Here is a 15,437-nt window from a genome sequence, read left to right as displayed (position 1 = left end):
TATATGATTAATACGCAACGGAAACACGCATCTGACTATCAGTAATTTACAGAACTCTGACTGTACACTACGCGCTGGCAATACCACATTTTCTTTCTATTTTTATTTCACGGCTTTTGTCAACACGTGGCCACCGCACCGAATATGAATGGCACACACATTATAAATTCGGGACATTATGACAACATACAATTCGAAGGAAAAGTCCACCAATCTTTTTCTTTTCACTATCTTATTTATTCCGATAAATTCTCTAACCTAAACACACAAATTCTATAACCTACGACAATAACACATGAGAAATTCCGCCCAGTGGGCATGGCTTTACATTGGTGAATCTCTATATTATGGTCTCGTAATTATTTAACGCTACAGTGCACTTTCTGGATAGGATGGTGGATCTTTTATTATTTCTCACACTTCGACTCTCACAATCATCATCACGAAACTATCCTCCAGACCGAGCAGTACAGAAGGAACAAGCATAACCCACTAATCTTTTGAAACTACCTTGCTACTCTCCAATGCAAACCACACATACCCAAATTACATGACATACACCACACTACGACATGAAATACAAAACACTAAATAGTCACAACATTATCACTTTCAGCTTTCCCACTTCAATTAGTATTTATCCCAGTTTCACACGACACTGCCCCACTTTGTAATTCTACTATCCTACTACGAACTCTGGAGATATTTGCACGTCTTCCTGTGCAATGCAAGCCAAGTGGCGTTGCTGGATAGACGGCCGACTCACCTTGCTTCTCTCTCAGAGTTTGAATCTAGCGTCACACGGAATCATATCACGCAAAGTAATATTAAGAACATATTCATCACACACGCGAGTCCTCAACTGATACCATGGACGAGTACATCTCTTTATCTTTTGTCTCATACACAGTTTGAGACTCACACAATACTCACCACGTGGAAGTACTCGTCTCTAATTTCAAGTCCTGCACACGCCATTTCTTAAATATTTCAACTTATGGTACACACGCTATTTCTTAAATATTTCAACTTATTGTACACACGCTAGTAATTCAGCTTAACTTAAGCACACGGAAGTATTTCAACTTATTTCTACACGTGGTTTCATTGTGACCGTTGGTCACTTCCGAAGATTACTACAATCCCATTAATATTACCTGCCTGACATTTAATTCTCCCCACAAAAGTTCCTGAAATAGAGTAATTATTATTTCAAACTACTCTTAAATATTCCACATGCATACCATGTCTCCACTCTTTTGTCATTACGGAGCACAACTAAAAAAGGTCTTAACAGCACAAGATCCAGCGGCAGAGTGCTGAAACATGGCCGTTCTCTAGGTCCTCTCACACCTCTGTCGAAGTGGGGGAAGACTATGCTACCGTATTGGTCAGCCACATTTCAGGCGCTCAAAGCTCCGGTAAGTTTCATCTCTCTGGTGCCACCAAAGGTGGCCAAAGGATCGACTCAAAGATGATCATATATTCACATTCGCTATCTGCGGTTAGCAGACGACCATACATTCATTCATTTCACAGATCTCACCAAACTGGATGTAGGGATTTACTTTGTGGGAGTGCACATGTGATCAATTAAATAAATAAATTGTCATTCCTTCCCACACTGGTATCCGGCTTCGCTGTATTAATTGAAATTGAGTTATTATTAGAAAAAAATGTGTTGTTCTGACAAAAATAATGAAGTATGTTGTACCTATTTTCAATGTCGGGCGGTACTGTACCCTTTCACTGTTAGCAAAGGCACTGACGTCGGTCGACTTCTGCCATAGCCCATTAACGCCAAATTTCGCCACACTGTCCTAAAGCATGCGTTCGTCGTACGTCCTACATTTATTTCTGTCGTTATTTCACGAAGTGTTGCTTGCCTGGTAGCACTGACAGCTCTACGCAAACGCTGCTGCTCTCACTCGTGAAGTGAAGGCTGTCAGCCACTGCGTTGTCTGTCGTGAGGGGTAATGCTTGAAATCTGCTATTGTAGGCACACTCCTGTAGAACTATGAATACTGAAATCTGTTAGAATTTCTGAAATTGAATGTCCCGTGCATCTAGCTCCAACTACCATTCCGCGTTCAGAGTCTGAGCAGAAACCAGAGAAGAGATGGGGTCTGCAGTAATGTCCATTGGGTCTACATTGAGACTAAAAGCAGGTGTGGGATGCTGGTTGAGCTGTTTAGCACATTCCGAATATGCTAGAAGAGCCACCTCTCATGACCAACAGGGAAGAGTACAAATTTTTAGGAAAGTGGCAATGTCGTGGAAGAGAAACGTCTTATTGAATGACATTCATAGAGGTGACAAAATGAAGAATGAAAATACACGAACTAACCTCACATGGATACATTAATGACAGGGGGGATCATGTAAGTACAACAAAAACAAGCGGACACCGTAATAAACTGGTTTATTACTGTAAACCATCAAACATACGAATTATTCACTAAGACAAGTAAATGAACATTTAATACAGTAAATGGGAAAGGGATTGGTACAGGTGGTTGGGCACAACAAAAGCATAATCATGAAACTAAATAGTGGATACTGTCAATGACTGCAAGAATGATTAGTGGTTCAAAGAAAGAACTAGGGCCGGCCCGAGTGGCCGAGCGGTACTAGGCGCTATAGTCTGGAACCGCGTGACCGCTACGGTCGCAGGTTCGAATCCTGCCTCGGGCATGGATATGTTTGATGTCCTTAGGTTAGTTAGGGGACTGATGAAAAAAAAATGGTTCAAATGGCTCTGAGCACATGGGACTTAACATCTGAGGTCATCAGTCCCCTAGAACTTCGAACTACTTAAACCTAACTAACCTAAGGACATCACACACATCCATGCCCGAGGTAGGATTCGGGGACTGATAACTTCAGGTGTTAAGTCCCATAGTGGTCAGAACCATCTGGACCATTTGAAATTATTATTATAATGGAAAGAAATAATTTAACGAATGAAAACAATTTTTAACTATTGTTCTGAATGTTACTGAAAATAAATCAGAACAACATTACATTGTGGCACTTTACAATTACGTAAAATGGAAGACCAGGAAAATTTGCTATTGTTTTACGTAAAGCGCTTTACATGATGCATCAGGATAAAGTATTTCACAGTGTCTCTTAGGCAACGTTCCTTCAAACAATTTCCACTGAGCTGATACTGCCGGCGAGTAGTCGTCGTTCGCGTCGTTAGTCCATGATTCTAGAGCGCCCTTTCAACTAACTGGTGTCGTCTTGCTGATCTCCTTCATTGGGGGTGCCTATTGCCAATGTGACAGGAGTGTTCGATGTTTTTGCAGAATTGTTTCCAATTTGCGAATCTGCATGCAACGACGAATATAAGACATGCTTCTTTCGATTATCACGTGACGTAACCTGACGTCATAAGGTTTGTTACACAGCTTAGCCACAGTTTTCAGATTTATGCTTTACTAAAAAAAAATAGAACTCGATGAGTTCCAGCTCAGTCGATGTTCGATGATGTACTGTTTCGGATAATACAGTTACGTTTTGTGATACTCTCTGATCCTTTATCTTCACATATGGCTTAGTTCGTCGGAGGACTAGGTAGCACAGCTTGTTACGGCTTAATTTCTTTACGCTACTGGATCATTTTCTTCCCAGCGCACACCAGAAAACGCGCTCAACGAAATAAATATTAGAAGCCTATCCGAAAGTGTGTTGCAACGTCTTAAACTAATATTCTTTCAGGCTGAAAATCACAGAGTAACACCGTCATCTGAAATCTCTAGTGCCCAACATACAACGAACGTGAAGAATGCTGAATGCCTCAGGGAAAATGCAATCCAAACAACACCTTAAACTCCAGCATAGAAGTTATGTCATGCATAGTGTAGATATTCCCAAAGAGGAAATAAAAGATGAATGGGCTCAAGAAAGCGTCACAGACGTGCAAAATATGATGATATGGATACACGATGATGTTGTCAAATCGCATTCCTTTATCCTTATATTCAGTAGCACTAAACTTCCAGAGCACATCAAGACAGGGCCCCCTCACCGCAACCAATATGCTGTTTTAAATACCAGACCTTTGGGAACACCACACTAGTAAAACAATGTAGTTCATTCAATACAATGAGGACAAGAAGATCTATGTAGTCTCCCACTTTCACTATTTCTATCACTTCGACTCCCAAAAAGCCTATTCTGACAGCCGATACCTCTACATTAACTGAGGTTGTTAGTATCAGCACTACAAGCTGTGTTTGACAGTGCACTTTATGAAACGTCCTCTTAGAAAAATTATGAATTACTGTGCTGGTAAACTTCAACGTTATTTGATACAAAGACAGTTGAGTAAAACTCAACGTACTCAGTTTTCTCTTTACTTAAACTGATCATCACTAAACTGATACACAATATTTTTAGCGCAACGCAGTCTGACTTTCAATAACCCCTACAAAAGAATGGCACTGACTAACAATAACCTATACCTTCCATGAATCACTTACCTCAAAAGAATCTTCGCTACTCAAACTACTGCAATACAGCGAGCGGCAATACTGCCAGCTAAATAAAAGATTCTAACTACTGAAGGCACTAACTACTGATAGGCATAGTTAGCAAATGAAAGATTTTGACACAGAACAAACAATGTATTTACCTTAATAATGTTCAAATTCATCATATATGACATCTATCTTTACAAATCTCCTTTTTCTGACGGAGATATGTCCAGATCGTCACCTTATAGTGAACTCTCAAAACTCTGGCACCTGTCTCTCCACATCCAGCATTGCTGGCGGCTCACCTCCAACTGCACAACGCTATGCGCTGTTCACATCCAACTGCCCAACAATACACAAGCGAATATTCCAACAATGAGTCCAACCAGCCGCAGACTGCACGCAGCACAGTCAGTGATTTTCATACAGGGAGCTACGTGGCGTTACCAACATAAAACCCTAAACAACCTACTTACATAGCCCCAATGCTCCCCACAAAAGATTCTAGAAATTGTTTTGGGCTGTGCCCAATAATTAGTTGTAACATTTTTTTTTATATTAACGATAACAAATATATCAAATGCACATAATTATCGATACAATGTTGGTTAAAAGCAAAAATTGTTCTCATAAAGACAGTCCTGGTCATTCATCACAGTATTACAGTAAAAGAAAATGCACACGGAAGTAGTGGATTTCCATGCAGTCTTGAAGTAGTAGTCTTGTCCTTCCAACGGAAAGACAGTGCTGACTCTTGACATGCAGACAGGTAATGGTAGTCCATATAGTCTGGGTGGATAAGCTTCCGTTTTGCAAAGTTGTTTTTATCAAAGGTACATAAACCAAAAGTCCCATTGAGACCGATTGTGAGAGCCATAGGATCTACACAAGAAGTGAACAGATATCTCGCCTGCTTGCTGCAACCATACATTGGCAGAACGGAGAGCTACATTAAAAACTTGGCGCATTTTATTGAAACACTGAGGGAGATTAACGTCAGCTCAAGTGATATTGTTGTGAGCTTCGATGTAGTGTCATTATTTACCATGGTACCTGTAAACGAAGCTATTTCATACATAGCAGATATTTTTCCGACTGACACAGTGGCTTTATTTAAACACTGCCTGACGACAACTTACTTCCCGTACAGCAACGAGTTTTACGAACAGATCGATGGGGTGGCGATGGGAAGCCCTCTCAGCCCAGCTATTGCCAATTTATTTATGGAGATCTTCGAACAGCGAGCGCTGCAGACTGCCAGTAAAAAGCCAGCTAAATGGTACCGCTATGTTGATGACACATTTGTAGTGTGGATTCATGTGAAGAAGAACTGGATGTCTTCTTGGTGCGTCTGAACAGTATTAACCCGAAAATACAGTTTACGATGGAGACAGAGAGCAACGGTCAACTCAGTTTCTTGGATGTGTCCGTAATGAAATGGGTGGATGGGACGCTGGGCCACAAGGTATATACACTCCTGGAAATGGAAAAAAGAACACATTGACACCGGTGTGTCAAACCCACCATACTTTCTCCGGACACTGCGAGAGGGCTGTACAAGCAATGATCACACGCACGGCACAGCGGACACACCAGGAACCGCGGTGTTGGCCGTCGAATGGCGCTAGCTGCGCAGCATTTGTGCACCGCCGCCGTCAGTGTCAGCCAGTTTGCCGTGGCATACGGAGCTCCTTCGCAGTCTTTAACACTGGTAGCATGCCGCGACAGCGTGGACGTGAACCGTATGTGCAGTTGACGGACTTTGAGCGAGGGCGTATAGTGGGCATGCGGGAGGCCGGGTGGACGTACCGCCGAATTGCTCAACACGTGGGGCGTGAGGTCTCCACAGTACATCGATGTTGTCGCCAGTGGTCGGCGGAAGGTGCACGTGCCCGTCGACCTGGGACCGGACCGCAGCGACGCACGAATGCACGCCAAGACCGTAGGATCCTACGCAGTGCCGTAGGGGACCGCACCGCCACTTCCCAGCAAATTAGGGACACTGTTGCTCCTGGGGTATCGGCGAGGACCATTCGCAACCGTCTCCATGAAGCTGGGCTACGGTCCCGCACACCGTTAGGCCGTCTTCCGCTCACGCCCCAACATCGTGCAGCCCGCCTCCAGTGGTGTCGCGACAGGCGTGAATGGAGGGACGAATGGAGACGTGTCGTCTTCAGCGATGAGAGTCGCTTCTGCCTTGGTGCCAATGATGGTCGTATGCGTGTTTGGCGCCGTGTAGGTGAGCGCCACAATCAGGACTGCATACGACCGAGGCACACAGGGCCAACACCCGGCATCATGGTGTGGGGAGCGATCTCCTACACTGGCCGTACACCACTGGTGATCGTCGAGGGGACACTGAATAGTGCACGGTACATCCAAACCGTCATCGAACCCATCGTTCTACCATTCCTAGACCGGCAAGGGAACTTGCTGTTCCAACAGGACAATGCACGTTCGCATGTATCCCGTGCCACCCAACGTGCTCTAGAAGGTGTAAGTCAACTACCCTGGCCAGCAAGATCTCCGGATCTGTCCCCCATTGAGCATGTTTGGGACTGGATGAAGCGTCGTCTCACGCGGTCTGCACGTCCAGCACGAACGCTGGTCCAATTGAGGCGCCAGGTGGAAATGGCATGGCAAGCCGTTCCACAGGACTACATCCAGCATCTCTACGATCGTCTCCATGGGAGAATAGCAGCCTGCATTGCTGCGAAAGGTGGATATACACTGTACTAGTGCCGACATTGTGCATGCTCTGTTGCCTGTGTCTATGTGCCTGTGGTTCTGTCAGTGTGATCATGTGATGTATCTGACCCCAGGAATGTGTCAATAAAGTTTCCCCTTCCCGGGACAATGAATTCACGGTGTTCTTATTTCAATTTCCAGGAGTGTAGAAAGAACATTCATACGGATCGATACCTCCACAAGGAATCAAACCATCATCCTAGGCAAAAAAGAGGTGTCATGAAAGCCTTGGTGGACAGAGCCAACAAAATCTGCGAGCCGACTTACTTACAAGATGAACTAAATCACTTAGTCAGTCGCCATGAAAAACGGATATACCAGCAAGGAAATTGGTCGAGCCCTCCATCAAAGAAAAAAAGAAGCCAGAAGTACAGAGCAACAACCGTCACCAACTGGAAAAGTTTTCCTACCGTTCATTAATAAAGTCACGGACCATATCGGGGAAGTTCTGGCCAAGTATGGGATCGAAACAATCTTAAGACCCACCAAGAAGATTAAGGAATATTTAAGTACTGCAAAAGACGCCCGACACCCCTTAGCAACACCTGGGGTTAACAAAATTCCATGCAGTTGGGGACAATTATATATTGGAACAACAAAATGAAGTGTAAGCACTCGCTTAGCAGAACATAGAAGAAATTGTCGCTTAGGACACATCGAAAAATCGGCCGTAGCTGACCATGTTTTTCGAGATGGGGGGAACCACAAAATTAAATATAATGAGACAAGCGTTCTAGCACGAACATCCCATTATCATGCGCGTATGTATAGAGAAGCAATAGAGATTTACAAACACCATAACAATTTTAATAGAAAAGTGGAAGTTTTAAAGTTAGACAAAATATGGATGTCGATGTTGCGCCAGCAGAATGACAATCGATTACTCTTAATCGAGAATGATGACGCCTTCCAAAGATAGGCATACCGTCGGCATCACGTGACGAGTGGTGGTGCCCTCTATGCGCTCTATAAATGCGAGAGTACCTGCAGCCTCAGTGGCAGTAGCCGGACGACCTCAGAAGATGTCTCCTGCAGATGCGTTAGGTGGAAATTTTATACATCGACCACGGCCTCTCAGCGCAGAAGTTTTAACTGAAAAGTGTTTCATTATACAGGGTTATTACAAATTATTGAAGCGATTTCACAGCTCTACAATAACTTTATTATTTGAGATATTTTCACAATGCTTTGCACACACATACAAAAACTCAAAAAGTATTTTTAGGCATTCACAAATGTTCGATATGTGCCCCTTTAGTGATTCGGCAGACATCAAGCCGATAATCAAGTTCCTCCCACACTCGGCGCAGCATGTCTCCATCAATGAGCTCGAAAGCATCGTTGATGCGAGCTCGCAGTTCTGGCACGTTTCTTGGTAGAGGAGGTTTAAACACTGAATCTTTCACATAACCCCACAGAAAGAAATCGCATGGGGTTAAGTCGGGAGAGCGTGGAGGCCATGACATGAATTGCTGATCATGATCTCCACCACGACCGATCCATCGGTTTTCCAATCTCCTGTTTTAGAAATGCCGAACATCATGATGGAAGTGCGGTGGAGCACCATCCTGTTGAAAGATGAAGTCGGCGCTGTCCGTCTCCAGTTGTGGCATGAGCCAATTTTCCAGCATGTCCAGATACACGTGTCCTGTAACGTTTTTTTCGCAGAAGAAAAAGGGACCGCAAACTTTAAACCGTGAGATTAAACAAAACACGTTAACTTTTGGTGAATTGTGAATTTGCTGCACGAATGCGTGAGGATTCTCTACCGCCCAGATTCGCACATTGTGTCTGTTCACTTCAGCATTAAGAAAAAATGTTGCTTCATCACTGAAAACAAGTTTCGCACTGAACGCATCCTCTTCCATGAGCTGTTGCAACCGAGCCGAAAATTCAAAGCGTTTGACTTTGTCATCGGGTGTCAGGGCTTGTAGCAATTGTAAACGGTAAGGCTTCTGCTTTAGCCTTTTCCGTAAGATTTTCCAAACCGTCGGCTGTGGTACATTTAGCTCCCTGCTTGCTTTATTCGTCGACTTCCGCGGACTACGCGTGAAACTTGCCCGCACGCGTTCAACCGTTTCTTCGCTCACTGCAGGCCGACCCGTTGATTTCCCCTTACAGAGGCATCCAGAAGCTTTAAACTGCGCATACCATCGCCGAATGGAGTTAGCAGTTGGTGGATCTTTGTCGAACTTCGTGCTGAAGTGTCGTTGCACTGTTATGACTGACTGATATGAATGCATTTCAAGCACGACATACGCTTTCTCGGCTGCTGTCGCCATTTTGTCTCACTGCGCTCTCGAGCGCTCTGGCGGCAGAAACCTGAAGTGCGGCTTCAGCCGAACAAAACTTTATGAGTTTTTCTACGTATCTGTAGTGTGTCGTGACCATAAGTCAATGAATGGAGCTACAGTGAATTTATGAAATCGCTTCAATCGTTTGTAATAGCCCTGTATGTGTGAATGTGCGTTGGCTTGAAGATATGGCGGGAGCGCTCTAGCCAATCACAGCGCTCGTGAATGGGGGGGGCTGAATGGAAGTGGGAGAAGAGCATTGTTTCGAGAGAGGACAGGGTGGTTGTGGGGACTGCGGCGCAGAGTGCGATACAATGCGAGAGTGAGTTCTGGACGCGGACAGTACAGCGCGACGGACGCACAGGCGCCGGAGAGACGTGGAGAGTGTGAAGCGGTTTTGGGCGTGGTCGTGACAGATAGAAATACTTTGGGGTGCCGACTTGTACACTTGTCAGATTTCTGTGGCCTTTACCGTGAAGACGTAGTGTCCATTTAGAAGTAAATATCTCTCGAGCTGTGTTGTTGTTCATAACTAATTACGTGCTGTAGGAATCTATAGTTTCCCTGCTATTCAACTTATATTTTATTTAATTGCTGGACCATTGACACCAATAAGTGATTTGCAGAAATACACTCCTGGAAATGGAAAAAGAACACATTGACACCGGTGTGTCAGACCCACCATACTTGCTCCGGACACTGCGAGAGGGCTGTACAAGCAATGATCACACGCACGGCACAGCGGACACACCAGGAACCGCGGTGTTGGCCGTCGAATGGCGCTAGCTGTGCAGCATTTGTGCACCGCCGCCGTCAGTGTCAGCCAGTTTGCCGTGGCATACGGAGCTCCATCGCAGTCTTTAACACTGGTAGCATGCCGCGACAGCGTGGACGTGAACCGTATGTGCAGTTGACGGACTTTGAGCGAGGGCGTATAGTGGGCATGTGGGAGGCCGGGTGGACGTACCGCCGAATTGCTCAACACGTGGGGCGTGAGGTCTCCACAGTACATCGATGTTGTCGCCAGTGGTCGGCGGAAGGTGCACGTGCCCGTCGACCTGGGACCGGACCGCAGCGACGCACGGATGCACGCCAAGACCGTAGGATCCTACGCAGTGCCGCAGGGGACCGCACCGCCACTTCCCAGCAAATTAGGGACACTGTTGCTCCTGGGGTATCGGCGAGGACCATTCGCAACCGTCTCCATGAAGCTGGGCTACGGTCCCGCACACCGTTAGGCCGTCTTCCGCTCACGCCCCAACATCGTGCAGCCCGCCTCCAGTGGTGTCGCGACAGGCGTGAATGGAGGGACGAATGGAGACGTGTCGTCTTCAGCGATGAGAGTCGCTTCTGCCTTGGTGACAATGATGGTCGTATGCGTGTTTGGCGCCGTGCAGGTGAGCGCCACAATCAGGACTGCATACGACCGAGGCACACAGGGCCAACACCCGGCATCATGGTGTGGGGAGCGATCTCCTACACTGGCCGTACACCACTGGTGATCGTCGAGGGGACACTGAATAGTGCACGGTACATCCAAACCGTCATCGAACCCATCTTTCTACCATTCCTAGACCGGCAAGGGAACTTGCTGTTCCAACAGGACAATGCACGTCCGCATGTATCCCGTGCCACCCAACGTGCTCTAGAAGGTGTAAGTCAACTACCCTGGCCAGCAAGATCTCCGGATCTGTCCCCCATTGAGCATGTTTGGGACTGGATGAAGCGTCGTCTCACGCGGTCTGCACGTCCAGCACGAACGCTGGTCCAACTGAGGCGCCAGGTGGAAATGGCATGGCAAGCCGTTCCAGAGGACTACATCCAGCATCTCTACGATCGTCTCCATGCGAGAATAGCAGCCTGCATTGCTGCGAAAGGTGGATATACACTGTACTAGTGCCGACATTGTGCATGCTCTGTTGCCTGTGTCTATGTGCCTGTGGTTCTGTCAGTGTGAATATGTGATGTATCTGACCCCAGGAATGTGTCAATAAAGTTTCCCCTTCCTGGGACAATGAATTCACGGTGTTCTTATTTCAATTTCCAGGAGTGTATGCCTCATTCTCAAAAGTACGTCTACTATCGTACTCATCATTTAAAATCGTTAAGATAGTACCTGCAGATTTTATTTAATTGCAATATTTCATTTATAGATTTATATGCTACTTTCATAATTACCGAGTGATAGAAACCTTTGACCATTCGATTCGTGTGTATATTCTTATCGTATACTGTAGATTCGGCAGTATTTGGCCTGTAAAGTGGCAACTACGTATACCAGCCAAAACTTCTAATATTTCAACTCTTAGTCAGAGGGTGTGTAGTTGAGGGCCACCATCACACCAACATCCTTTCATCATTTTCTATTTGAAAGCCCGCTGTGTCCTCAAATCGGGCAGTCCCACTCATTTCAACAGTGCTACTGGGTCATACTCAACTGTAGACCTCTCTTTCTATAGACCTTCGTTCCTACTCCTCGGCCCCCGCCAATTCCTCCCACTGTTAGGCTTCTGATTAATTTCATTCAAGTGACAACTTCCCACTCTGGATCTACATGCCAGAGAGAGCAGTACTAGAAAAGAATAAACTAAGATGGAGGTTCAGCAGAGCCAATTAATTGGTCGCTGTTCAGCAAACTGGGTGCGTTTGGAAACAGTGGCGCATTCAGGAATGGGTGGACCATGTCACACATGTGAGCTTCCGTACTACCGACTCATCCGTCCCAAAGTGGTTTGGTCGCCTTTGGAGCCGTCTGTGTCTTGATGCACTTATGCATGCCACTCTGCAGTGGTGGTCAGACATACATCTCCGTAACGGTTGAAGTGCCGCCCAACGGCGTAAAACCTAGCAGCCTCTCAAGGAGCGAAAGCCGAAGTTCGATACATAATCAAGGAGGGCAAGAAAAGGTCATGGCACGGTATGGGAAACCATCAGGAGGATTTTTGGGAAATTTCGTCGGTCACCTATAGCAGCGGGGTTGAAGCAGGAGTATCTACAATCACGGTACACGATGAGGGGATTAGGATGACAGTAGGTGCTTCTAGGACCAACGCAGTACCCGTCCCTGTGATGAGGTTGGTGAACCGCCACGTACGTATGGCGACAACTCCTTATGGTGTGTCAAGTGTATAAGATCCCCGCTGTTCCCAGTCCATAAGCATTTCATATTGTTCCTTGTGAGAGGCACCCACTTGCCTTTCTCATACTGTGGCATCAAGCAGTCAGGCCTGCAAGATGAGTGGTTTGCCAAGCGAGTGGATTCTTCCTTAATTTATCGAGCAACATGAATTCTCGTATCTTACTATTTAGTTACAAATTATCCTCCTGCATGAATAATACGCAACGGAAACACGCATCTGACTATCAGTGATTTATAGAACTCTGACTGCACACTACGCATTGGCAATACCACATTTACTTTTTGTCTTTGATTTAACGGCTTTTATATAAATTCGGGACATTATGACAACATACAGTTTAATGAAAAAGGCCACCAATCTCTTTCTATTCACTATCTGATTTATTCCTAAACACACAAATTCTACAACCTACAACAAAATCACATGAGAAATTCCGCCCAGTGGGCATGGCTTTACGTTAGTGAATCTCTATACTATGGTCTCGTAATCTATTTACCGCAACAGTGCACTCCCTGGATCGGATGGTGGATCCTTTATTATACCTCACACTTCGCCTCTCACAATCATCCTCACGAAACTTTCCTCCAGATCTAGCGATACAGAAGGAACAGACATACCCACAAATCTTTCGAAACTACCTTGCTATCCCCATGCAAAACACACATACCCAAATTACATGACATATACAACACAACAATATGAAATGCAACACAAAGAACTGTTACAACATCATCACTTTCCGCTTTCCCACTTCAATCAATATCTATCCCAGTTTCACACGACACTGCCCCACTTTGTAATTCTACTTTCCTACTGTGAACTCTGGAGATAAACGCACGTCTTCCTGTGCAATGCAAGCCAAGTGGCGTTGCTGGAAAAACGGCCGACTCACCTTGATTCTCTCTCAGAGTTTAAATTTAGCGTCACACGGAATGATATTTCTTAAATACTTCAACTTATGATACACACTCTATTTCTTAAATATTTCAGCTTATTGTACACACGCTAGTATCTCAACTTATAACTACACGTGGGCTCATAGTGACCGTTGGTTTACTACAATCCCCTTAAAATTACCTGCCTCACTTTGTAATTTTCCCCACAAAAGTTCCTGGGAAAGAGAAATGATTAGTTCTAACTACTCTTAAATATTCCACATCCATACCATGCCTCCACACTTTCATTACGGAGCACAACAAAAAAACAGGTCTTTACAGCAGAAGGTTCAGCGCCAGAGTGCCGAAACATGGCCGTATTCCGGTTCTCTCGCACCTCTGTCGAAGTGGGAGAAGCACCTTGCTACCTTATTGGTCAGCCACCTTTCAGACGCTCAAAGCTCTGGTAACTTCCATCTCTTTGGTCCCACCAAAGGTAGCCAAAGGATCGACTCAAAGATGATCATATATTCCCATTCACTATCTGTGGTTAGCAGACGACCATACATTCATTCATTTCACAGATCTCACCAAACTGGATGTAGGGATTTATTTTGAGGGCGTGCACATGTGATCAATTAAATAAATAAATTGTCATTCTTTCCCACACTGGTATCCGGCTTCGCTGTATTAATTGAAATTGAGTTACTTTTACACAAAAAATGTGTTGTTCTGACAAGAATTTCGTACCTATTTTCAATGTTGGGCGGTACTGTACCCTTTCACCACTGGCTACCCATGCAGAAAAAAATGGCACGGTACTATCCTTGCAATGCGAGGGTAGTTCCGAACATTTTTTTAAGAAAACTGTATTAAAACAAACGTAGCAATTCATCAAAATAACCAGGAGGAGACCTTAGCCCCTGGTGACCTCAAATAGACGACCAAATTATTGACAGTTGTTGCATTATTGTACTCTCCACATTCCGGAGTAACGTACACATACAAATATATAACAATCCACATGACAAATAAAACATCACATCATAGAAATGAAAAAATAATATTGAGATAAAAATTTGCTTTAGTTACTGGGATCTTCGTTATTTTTATGAGTAATCCAAATTTCAATAATTCTAAAACAAATAAAAAAAATACTAATTGTACTCATGGCTTTTTAAATAGCTCACCATCCAAACACAGAGCAAGTAATCTGACATTCATAAATTGCGCTGTAAAAACCCTTACACAGCAAAGTCTAAATACAAAACAAAATCAACAAAAGAAAAAAAAATCGTACACTTGTTACATGTAGAATGTCAGGCTCCATACCATTACTCTAAAATTACCTCAAACCTACAGAGAGATAAAAACTGAGAAGAAAAACAATGAAATATATTACAAGTTACATGCTGGTTACGTAATATAGTTCGTCTAAGACATCATGTCATACCTCATTAACTATCATCACCTAAACAATTGCCACAGCTACTCGACAGTGAGTTTAACCTTATCCTATATCCATCAGTACAAATACCTGCTGCTGAGCTAGTCAGTCCATCAACTTTGATCAATACTCGCAATAAATAGTTAGCAATAAGTGCTTGAATCTACCAGTAGCTCCCTTATCTTACTCTACTGTTCATTTCTCTGTTGTCACACATATAGACGACAAGAACTTGCATTTCGACTAGCCTTCGTTACACTTTAATGTGAAATATCACCACTGTGATAATAAAAATAAGTGGCTTCAGTCAAAACACCAACAAGATTATTACTATGCACGACATCAAAATACATCAGTTAATTCCGATATTTGTTGTGCAATGCAAACTCTTGTCCCCTGTGACAATCTTACTGATCAATGCTACATGAACCGCTACGTTAGTATTACGCCAC

At 44.5% G+C, this 15,437-nt stretch overlaps 1 non-coding gene across 1 annotated transcript; it reads left to right on the top strand.

The window, feature by feature from the left end:
- Positions 1 to 2,610: 2,610 nt before the first annotated feature.
- On the top strand, positions 2,611 to 2,694 carry Trnas-gga (transfer RNA serine (anticodon GGA)). The gene is given in 2 exon segments: positions 2,611 to 2,650; positions 2,660 to 2,694. It is a non-coding gene; the product is annotated as a tRNA-Ser (tRNA).
- The last annotated feature ends 12,743 nt before the right edge of the window (positions 2,695 to 15,437 follow it).

Source organism: Schistocerca nitens, chromosome 1, assembly GCF_023898315.1.
Source record: "Schistocerca nitens isolate TAMUIC-IGC-003100 chromosome 1, iqSchNite1.1, whole genome shotgun sequence".
Classification (NCBI taxonomy): domain Eukaryota; kingdom Metazoa; phylum Arthropoda; class Insecta; order Orthoptera; family Acrididae; genus Schistocerca; species Schistocerca nitens.
The sequence above is the reverse complement of the archived record's forward strand: the minus strand, read 5'-3'. Positions and strand labels throughout refer to the sequence as shown.